We start from the raw sequence: 11,001 nt of genomic DNA, 5'->3' as shown, positions 1-11,001 counted from the left end.
AAAATCTTTGCCAGGGCCTATGTCTAGAACTATATTTACTAGGTTTTCTTCAAGGGTTTTTATAGTTTTAGGTTTTACATTTAAATCTTTAATCCATCTTGAGTTGATTTTTGTATATGGTGTAAGGAAGGAGTTCAGTTTCAACCTTCTGCATATGGCTAGCCAGTTATCCCAGCACTATTTATTGAATAGAGAGTTCCATTTATTGTTGACTTTGTCAAAGATCAGATGGTCATAGGTGCACAGCTTTATTTCTGGGCTTTTTATCCTGTTCCATTGGTCTATGTGTCTGTTTTTGTACCAGTACCATGCTGTTTTGGTTATTGTAGCCTTGTAGCATAGTTTGAATTATGATAATGTGATATCTTCAGCTTTGTTCTTTTTGGTTAGGATTGCCTTGGCTATTCAGGCTCTTTTTTTGGTTCCATATGAATTAAATTTTTTTCCCCCAATTTTGTGAAAAATGTTATTGGTAGTTTGATGGGAATAGCATTGAATCTATAAATTGCTTTGGGCTGTGTGGCCATTTTAATAAGATTGATTCTTCCTATCCATCAACATGGAAAATCTTTCCATTCATTTGTGTTATATCTGATATATTTGAGCAGTGCTTTGTAGAGTTGTTGTAGAGTTCTTTCATCTCCCTGGTTAGCTGTGTTCCTAGGTATTTTATTTTAATTTTTTGTGGCTGTTGTGAATGAGACTGCATTCTTGATTTGGCATTCAGCTTGGAGAGTATTAGTGTATAGAAATGATCTTGATTTTCATACGTGGATTTTGTATCTTGAGACTTTGCTGAAGTTGTTTGTCAAATCTAGGAGCTTTTGAGCAGAGACTATGTGTGGGGTTTTCTAGGTATAAAGTCAGATACTCTGCAAACAGAGATAATTTGACTTCCTGACTTCCTATTTGTATGCCTTTTATTTCTTTCTCTTGACCGATTGCTCTGGCTAGGACTTCCAGTATTATGTTGAATAGGAGTAGTAAAAGTGGATATCCTTGTCTTGCTCTAGTTCTCCAGGGGAATGCTTTCAGCTTTTGCCTGTTCAGTGTGATGTTGGTTGTGGGTCTGTCATAAATGGCTTTTATTATTTTGAGGTATGTTCCTTCAATGCCTAGTTTTTTGAGGATTTTTAATATGAAGGGATGCTAAATTTTATCAAAAGACTTTTCTGCATCTATTGATTGTGTGGTTTTTGTTTTTAATTCTGTTATGTGATGAATCACATTTATTGATTTGCATATGTTGAATCAACCCTGTATTCCAGGAATAAAGCCTACTTAATCACAGTGAATTAGCTTTTTGATGTGTTGCTGGATTTGGTTTGCAAATATTTTGTTGAGGATTTTTGTATCTATGTTTATCAAGGCTATTGGCCTGAAGTTTCCTTTTTTTTGTCTTTCTCTGCCAGGTTTTGATATCAGAATGATGCTGGCCTCATCGAATGAGTTGGAGAGGAGTCCCTTGTCCTCAATTTTTTAGAATAGTTTCAGTAGAAATGGTATTAGCTGTTTTTTGTACATCTAATAGAATTTGGCTGTGAATCTGTCTGGTCCTGGGCTTTATGATTGGTAGAATTTCTATTACTTATTCAATTTCTAAACTCGTTATTGATCTATTCCGGGTTTGAATTTCTTCCTTGTTCAGTCTTGGAAGATTGTGTTTCCAGGAATTTATACATTTTTTTCTAGGTTTTCTAGTTTGTGTGCATAGAGGTGTTCTAATAGTCTCTGATGGTTTTTTATATTTCTGTGGGGTTAGTGGTAATGTCTCTTCTGTCATTTCCTATTGTGTTTATTTGGATTTTCTTTCTCTTTTTCTTTATTAGTCTAGCTAGCCATCTATCTTATTTATTCTTTCAAAAAACAACTTCTGTTTTATTAATCTTTTGTATGGTTTTTCATGACTCAGTTTCATTCAGTTCAGCTCTGCTTTTGGTGATTTATTGTCTTCTGCTAGCTTTGGGCTTGATTTGCTCTTGTTTTTCTAGTTCCTCAAGGTGTGATGTTAGTTTGTTAATTTGAGATCTTTCTAACTTTTTGATGTGGGTGTTTAGTGCTATAATTTTTTGTCTTAATACTGCTTTAGCTGTGTCCCAGAGATTCTGGTATATTATATCTTTGTTCTCATTACTTTCAAACGATTTGTTGGTTTATGCCTTAATTTCGTCATTTACCCAAAGGCCATTCAGAAGCAGGTTGTGTAATTTCCATATAATTGTATGGCTTTGAGTAATCTTCTTCGTATTGATTTCTATTTTTATTGCACTGTGGTCTGAGAATGTGGTTGGTATGATTTTGGTTTTTAAAAATTTGCTGAGTATTGTGTTACGGCTGATTGTGTAGTCAATTTTAGAGCCTGTGCCGTATGCAGATGAGAAGAATGTATATTCTGTTGTTTTTGGGTGGAGAGTTCTGTGGATGTCTGTTAGGTTCATTTGGTGATTAACCTTCTTGAGTTCAGACTTTCACCACATCTGTCCTGTATTAATGTCCTATTTCTTTGATAAATTACCACCAATGTAGTGGCTTTAAGATAACACTGATGTATTATAGTTCTGAGGGCGGAAGTCTAAAATGTGTCTTATAGGCTAAAATCAAGGTATTGACAGGGCTGGTTCTTCCAGAGACTTTAGAGGAGAAATCATACTTCACCATTCCTAGCTTAGAGGCTGCCAGCCTTTCTGGTGGCATGGCTCCATATCACTCTGACCCTCTTTCTTCCCTCTTATAAGGACTCCTGTGATTACATAGGCCCCACCGGATAATCCAGAATAATCTCCACATCTCAAAATCCTTAACATAATCACATATGCAGTCTCTCTTGCTGTGTAAGGTATAACATATTCACAGGTTCTGGAGATTAGGATGTAGATTTCTTTGGCAGGCTATTTTTCAGTTTGCCATATACCCATTAATATTGTGCTTCACAACTAAATTGGCTCCTGCTAGACATCTTCAGTGGCTTCCTACTTCTTCTCACGCAAATTCATATTTATTTTAGTGTTTTTAAGGCCTTTTATATTTGGAGTCCCTTCTTTCTAATTTCAACCCTCACTTCTTCCTTGCATTTAACCTCTGTTGTGATAGGCTAGTCTTTGTATATTTAGTCAAGCTTCTGTGCCCTTGTTTGTGTCAGCTCTCTCACTGGGAATGTCTTTTCTTTGATCCATAAAAATCCTACTCATTATTTAAGGTTCATGCTGAAATCTTGCCTCTTAACTGAGACTTCTCGTGGTAACTCTGTCCTCTTTGATTTCTTTCTTCATGATCTTCTAAGGCATTTGTAGTTTTTGTACAAAACTTATTATATATATGTTTATATATACAATATTGGTTTTTTACTATTACTTCACTTGTGTTTTCCTTGCCTCCTCATTTTGTTCATAAACTCTTTGAAAGCAGAAAAAAGTCATATTTCTTTTGCATATTGAATCACCCTTAGCATGGTTTTAAGCTTATGGTAATGCCAAATAAAATATTTGCTCACTGCCTCATTGGGAGCTCTTTTGGTAGGTCCATGGTTTTCAGAGACTTTCACTTAGCATATGGGAAAACAAAGCCCAGACTTGCCATGTACTGAAGAAACAAAAGGGGATTCTTTATGTATCCATTCTGTAATCCACCGTAAAGCTATTCTTCTTCATTTGCATTTTAAGATCTATGATTTGTAGTCTTTATAACCAAACTTTCTCAACATTGTGATAAGAGCTAACTGGCACCCAGCGCATCCATTCTCCCAAGTGACTTCCCTTTGTGGTCTAGTGCTTGGTTTGGTCTTATGTCCTTGTGGTTTATGGAGGACTCTGTTGCCTCTCCTGAGCTCAGATGGGTTCCAGGGATGAATAGCCATCATGGAAGTTTCCTGCTAGGCTTAGTTCATTTCACTCCTCCTGCGGGTAGGTTTTTTTGGGAAGCCTAGTTTATTAAAGGCCCAGTCATGATCTTCTGTTTCAATGGCAATACTCATCATCATTGTCAGCATCAGATTCAACATTGCTATTATTTATTGAACGCTTTTTCTCTACCAAGCATTGTGCTGAGTATTTTACATGTAACATCTCATTTAATCATTTCATTACACTTGAGGATAATTCAAGGAGTAGGTTTGGGTTAACTAAAGGGGTATAAAGATGTTCAATTCCGTGTTCAATGATTTCTCTTGAGATGTTACAGCATAGCTCAGTAACAATAGACATTCTTCTGGACAGTTTTCATTTTGGCCCAAGGCCTGACAGGTACTACATATTTCATCACAGTATGGGGGGCAGTGAGTCAATTGTTTCTTGAATTTTAGAACACTCAGCTATCTTGCCATTCAAACAACCGACTTTTTCCAGTAAGTTCCAGTGTTTTCTAGAGGGTGCTGAATATTCTTATCTTTTAAAAATTTAGATGTGGGTCTCTTTCTTATTGGGGTTGGGGCCAAAAGGGAGGAGAGATTGGGAATGCTGCTTAAGCCATTAAAGTCTGAGTACAAATTGAATGTGACAAGTAAGACTGCCAGTCTAGAAGTTATAACCAAAAGCAACCCTCCCAGTTTTTCCTAATGCTATATATGTTTTTTTGTGTATATTTTTCTATGCTCAGTATTTATGGTGATCTGAAAAACAAGTCATATTATCTGACACATCATACATCAAGATATTTGCAAACATGCTCACCATTTCAACAGAAGTTAGAATTTTATGTACAATATGGTATCTTTTTGTAGTTCTGGGCTCAGCTATGAAAATCTGTTCCATTCTTGTAGTTTTGTGAAACTAAAATTTTGACTCTTTGTAGACTATGGCAGAGTGTATGTGAATGACAAAGTAAATCCTCTCATTTTGTAATTTTGGACTTAAATTTTTGGTGTCGTGTTAAAGTCTCTTCCATGATCTATGTAAGTGAGTGGATGAATGAAAGAGCATATTCATTGGTATCTTCCACAGGGGCCTCTCTGGCCAGTCTTTAGGATGACCAGGTACTTACACAGAGGCCCTGTGTATGAAGAGCCCTTAATGCAAGGTGATTTTTGGAGGACTTGAACACAGAGACAAGGCCTTTCTCAAACTTACAAGAATAAACTATGTGGCTTTTTTTGTCTGTTTGCTTGCTAGTAATTATTGGTGCATTTTGGTATCATTTTGTCTAACACTTGTTTTTCATTGTAATATGCAACCAGGAAGGAAATTGTGGAGTAGTGGAAGATGCCTCTACCTACTTCTGATTGTGACTCTATCAAGGAGGCTTTCGACATTTACCAAAAAACCCCCAATAATTGCTAAATAGACAGTTGGGCTTAGGTCAGTTTGCAATACTGAACCTGGCAGAAAGGTATTATTATTGCTTTCATTTTATGTATATATCTAATACACTTAAATGAATATACTAAAGCTCATAAAATTAAGCAACTGGTCAGTGACAGAGCTAGGCTGTCAGAGGTATTTGTATTTGCTCTTTATCTTTATGCTAAACAATTGAGTTATGTTTATATTCACCCTGGATAATTGGCAAAACCCTCACATATGAAGAATATAACCTGCCATATAGCGTAGGGCAAGAAAATGTTAAAAGACTTAATAGTACTGAAACAAAAATGGCTTCTCTTTTGGCCTAGTGGCACTTAGAAGCATGGCACATATCTTGCACATTAAGTAGGCCTATTTTGTCTCTTATTCCTGTTGCTATGGGAAAGAAGATGTGTAGGATGGAACTTATTGATTTCCTCTAAGGCAAACTCACTAGTGGAATTTTGCCTGAAAGGGATTCTATTGCCCAAATTTCACAAGGTGAGAAGCCATTATTGACCCAATATTATGGAGACATAAGAGGAGTTGGCCTGTGTAGATAATATAGTTACTGACATAGAAATTGATTCCTGGACACACACACACATACACCTCACATGCACAGACATCTTTATATTCTATAAAGCTATTTCAATTCATTTCAATCCATTCATTTTTCTCAATGTTGATGTCTCAAATTATGGACTATTTTACATATTATTTTGGCCAGAAATAGCTGTCTTCAAAGAATATAAATATTGACTATAATAAAATGCCAGTATGTAGCTTCTACATTTGTATTAATTTTGATAGATATTAAATGATAATTAATTTCAACCAAAGCAATTTACATTGGGGTATCACTTTCAGTACAATTTATAAAACACTTCACATAGCAAAATAAAACATTTGTCTCTTGGGGTAACTACTGATGTCTGATTTATACTCTGTGAACAAAATATTAGACAGCCATCTGCGTCACTATAGATTATGGAAGATTAGAGTAATAAAAAACTACGTTTTAGAAGAAGTGCAGCAGTGCAAGATGCTCGTCTCAAATTTTTCTTACTAGCTGGTAAACTCACCTCGGCTAGGGAACATCTTTAATCACCATGAAATAAATAAATAAATCTCTGCTGTTACTCATCTCGCAGCACAATACATAGAGCTGCCCACACAACAAGCAGCCCTATTGCCATCCAATGCATATGTTATTTATGCTGCTTAACTTTGTGGTTTTTAATTTGTGCCTCATGTTTGAAACCATAGTTTATTTTCTCTGTTCAAAGAATCCTAATATACAGGAGGTATTTTTTGAAGCTATTAATCAACTTAGTATTTTATGCTTCAGTTTCTGCTGTTTTTTTAAGAGTGATAGTTTGTATTTTGGATGTGCTCTCCAGGTTCTCCTTAAACACATCTGATGAACACTATTACACAAGCTTGCTTTATATATCTAGGTGATTTCAAATATAACTGCAAATTTGGTAAGTGTTTGATTGGGTCTTTTGTGCTTGACATAGTAATAAAAAAAACTAGATGAAATTTAATTATTTATATAAAGTAGAAAATGAGGAATAGGAACCGATATACAAAAACAAAGCAAATGATAATCCTCAACTCTGTTGTAGAATTGTGCAAAGCTAACTTGAAATTTAACAGAAATTAATGTAAAGTTCTATCCTTGGGTTCAAACAGCAACCTGCATAGGTAAAGGTTGGGGAGATATGTAACTTAGAGTAAAGTAGATATTATGGTTGTCTAACATTCATTAGACACTTCCTCTCTTATGTAGCTGCTATATGGTTTAGGTGAGCCCCAGAAGTGGGACCTAAGCCATTTGGGGTAATAGAGGTTTTATGTCATTTGCCTCAACGATTGGTTCAGGTGACCCTGGCTTTAGCCAATCATGGTTTGTGTTTCTCCAACTGCAGGGATTAGTTCTGAGGTGGTACAAATATCAAGTAGCTCAACACTTTTGATCAATGATTGTGGAACTTCTCTGTCTCCAATAGGGAACAAGAATGCATATGGCTTTATATTACTGCTGAAAATGATCTTGCCTCCATGAGGAGAGTTAGCTGGAGGACAAAGCCAGAACATGATGGGAAAATTACAGAGAAACAGAGTGAGGCGCGATTGAACTATATCAGTTCACATTATTTCTGGACTTTTCAGTTACTTGAAGCAAGCTTCCTTTGTAGATTTAATTAGTTTGAATTAGATTTTTCTGTTTTATTAAAAATTATGTATTTATTTTATTTTTGTTAAAAAACTTAAAATAATACAAGTATCATATCTGGAAAAAAGACCTAGAGAGGATTTCTGGGATTAGAAAATAGTAAATTGAGCTAACAAGGTTACCCATCTGCTACAAAAACTTTAATATACTGGAGAAAATATTTTAAAACAACTAGAAATAAGGAGAGACTGAAAGCCTCAAGTTTAAGTTTTCAGGGGAATGACATCACCATCTGGAGCTCTATATCTGATCCAGACATGAATCCTAATGGTCAGAGGTTGGGGTTTTAACCTCCATATAAAGGCAAGAGATGGAGGCAAAGTGGAGTCTGCTGGAACCAAGACTTCTACAAAGCTTAAGATCCAGGAAGTCTTCCCTCTCCATAACAGAATGGATACTAGAACTGTAACAACTAGCCCAGATAAATCACAAGAGTGTTTTCTTTTGCCTAAATGGAAAAAAAAAAAAAAAAAACTCTATTAGAAAATAAACCCCCTGACTGGATGTGGTGGTGCTCGCTTGTAATCCCAGCACTTTGGGAGGCTGAGGAGGGTGGATTGCTTGAGGTTGATATATTACTTGAGGCCAGGAGTTCAAGACCAACCTGGCCAACAATGGCAAACCCCATCTCTACTAAAAATACAAAAATTAGTCGGGTATGGTGGTGCACACCTGTAATCCCAGCTACTCAGGAGGCTGAGGCATGAGAATTGCTTGAACCTGGGAGGCATAGGTTGCAGTGAGCCAAGATCACACCAACCGTACTCCAGCCTGGACAAAAGAGTTAGATTCTGTCTCAAAAAAAGAAAAAAAAGAAAATCCCTGTATGAATGTGAAATCCGAATGTGTGCTATTCACCTAGTGTAAGAACAACTTATCCAAAAAAGTAAAAATAAAAACCAACTTCAGCTAAGTGAAATTTCCAGTGTGTTTTACAGAAATAATGTGAAAACAAGTTTGCACAAACACAAATGGCACATGATATATTTCACTAAAAATGCAAATAAGCTCAGAAGGAAGGAGTGAGATATAAGGTGCAGGGAAAACAAATAAATTGTAAACCTGGTTAAATCTGAATAAACTGATGATCAAAGAACTCCACAATAAAAAAAAATTTATTTTTTGAGGGGATGTAGATGGTAGTACTTAAAAAATAGGGTGAAACTAAAATACTGAAAAATGATAAATGGAAGATAGAAGGGAATGATTGAAATTAGTGTCCTAATTTTTAAAAATCATTCGGGAATATTATAGAAATACTGAATAACTTCAGATATTTGGCTAAGTATGCATGTTGAAAATTTAAAGTTAATACTAAAAGAATAGAAATTGAAATACAGGCCGGGCGCGGTGGCTCAAGCCTGTAATCCCAGCACTTTGGGAGGCCGAGACGAGCGGATCACGAGGTCACAAGATCAAGACCATCCTAGCTAACATGGTGAAACCCCGTCTCTACTAAAAAAATACAAAAAACTAGCCGGGCGAGGTGGCGGGCGCCTGTAGTCCCAGCTACTCCGGAGGCTGAGGCAGGAGAATGGCGTGAACCCGGGAGGCGGAGCTTGCAGTGAGCTGAGATCCGGCCACTGCACTCCAGCCTGGGTGCCAGAGCGAGACTCCGTCTCAAAAAAAAAAAAAAAAAAAAAAAAAAAAGAAATTGAAATACAGGCCAGGCGTTGTGACTCACACCTGTAATCCCAGCACTTTGGGAGGCTGAGGCTGGCAAATCACCTGAGGTCAGGAGTTCAAGACCAGCCAGGGCAACATGGAGAAACCCCACCTCTACTAAAAATACAAAAATTAGCTGGGCGTGGTGGCAAACACCTGTAATCCCAGCTACTTAAGAGTCTGAGGCATGAGAATCGCTTGAACCCGAGAGGCGGAGGCTGCAGTGAGCTGAGATGGCGCCACTGCCTTCCAGTCTGGGCCACAGAGCGAGACACTATCTCAAAAAAAAAAAAATTGAAATACAATATGACTATGTGTGGATCTAGGTCATTGTGTAAATTTAAAAAAATTGATGTGTAACATAGTAGTACACTAATCTTATGTGTGTTCAATCAAATTAAAAAAAAATACCTGTTGTATTAGGGTTCTCTAGAGGGATAGAACTAATAGGATATATGTATTTAAATATATATATATATAAATTCCCCTTTGTATATAATGATTTACATGATCACAAAGTAAGGTCCCACGATAGGCCATCTGCAAGCTGAGGAGCAAGGAAGCCAGTAGTGGCTCAGTCCGAGTCCCAAAACCTCAAAAGTAGGGAAGCCAACAGTGCAGCCTTCAGTCTTGGCTGAAGGCCTGAGAGCCCCTGGCAAACCACTGGTGTAGGTGAAAGAGTTCGAAAGCTGCAGAACGTGGAGTCTGATTTCAGGGGCAGGAAACATCCAGCCTGGGAGAAAGATGAGGGCCAGAAGACTCAGCAAGTCAGCCTCTTCCACCTTCCTCTGCCTGCTTTTCCTAGCCACACTGGCAGCCAGTTGGATGGTGCCCACTCACATTGTGGATGGGTCTTCCTGAGGGTGGGTCTTTCTCTCCCAGTCCACTGACTCCAATGTTAACCTCTTCTGGCAACACCCAGAAACACCCAGATACACACAGAAACAATACTTTGCATCCTTCAGTCCAATCAAGTTGACACTTAATATTAACCATCACACCTGTTTACCACTAGAATAAGATATGGGACATCACCATCACCCCAGAAGTCTCTCTTGCAATCATTGTCCTATAGGTAATCATTATTCAAGTTTCCAACTTCACAGATCAGTTTTACAAGTTTTTGAACTTCAAAAAGTGGAATCATATATATATATGTATACACCATGGAATACTACTCAGTCATAAAAAGGAACGAAATAATGGCATTCACAGCAACCTGGGTGGAGTTGGAGACCATTATTGTAAGTGAAGTAACTCAGGAATGGAAAACCAGACATCGTATGTTCTCACTTATAAGTAGGAGCTAAGCTATGAAGACATGAAGGCATAAGAATGATACAATGGACTTTGGGGATGCGGGGGGAAGGGGAGCAGGGTGCGAGAGATGAAAGACTACACACGGGCTAGTGTACACTGCTCAGGTGATGGGTGCACCAAAATCTCAGTAATGACTGCTAAAGAACTTATCCATGTATGGCTAGGCATGGTGGCTCACACCTGTAATCCCAGCACTTTGGGAGGCCGAGGCGGGCAGATCACCTGAGGTCAGGAGTTCGAGACCAGCCTGACCAACATGGAGAAACCCCATCTCTACTAAAAAAAAAAAAAAAAAAGCTGGACGTGGTGGCACATGCCCGTAATCCCAGCTGCTTGGGAGGCTGAGGCAGGATAATTGCTTGAACCTGGGAGGCGGAGATTGCGGTGAGCCAAGATCGTGCCATTGCACTCCAGCCTGGGCAAAAAGAGCAAAACTCCGTCTCAAAGAACAAAACAAAACTTATCTATGTAACTAAAAAGCAAAGCAAATAGTTTTGTTCC

Source organism: Macaca fascicularis, chromosome 12 (assembly GCF_037993035.2).
Source record: "Macaca fascicularis isolate 582-1 chromosome 12, T2T-MFA8v1.1".
NCBI lineage: Eukaryota > Metazoa > Chordata > Mammalia > Primates > Cercopithecidae > Macaca > Macaca fascicularis.
This window is presented reverse-complemented; position numbering follows the sequence as displayed.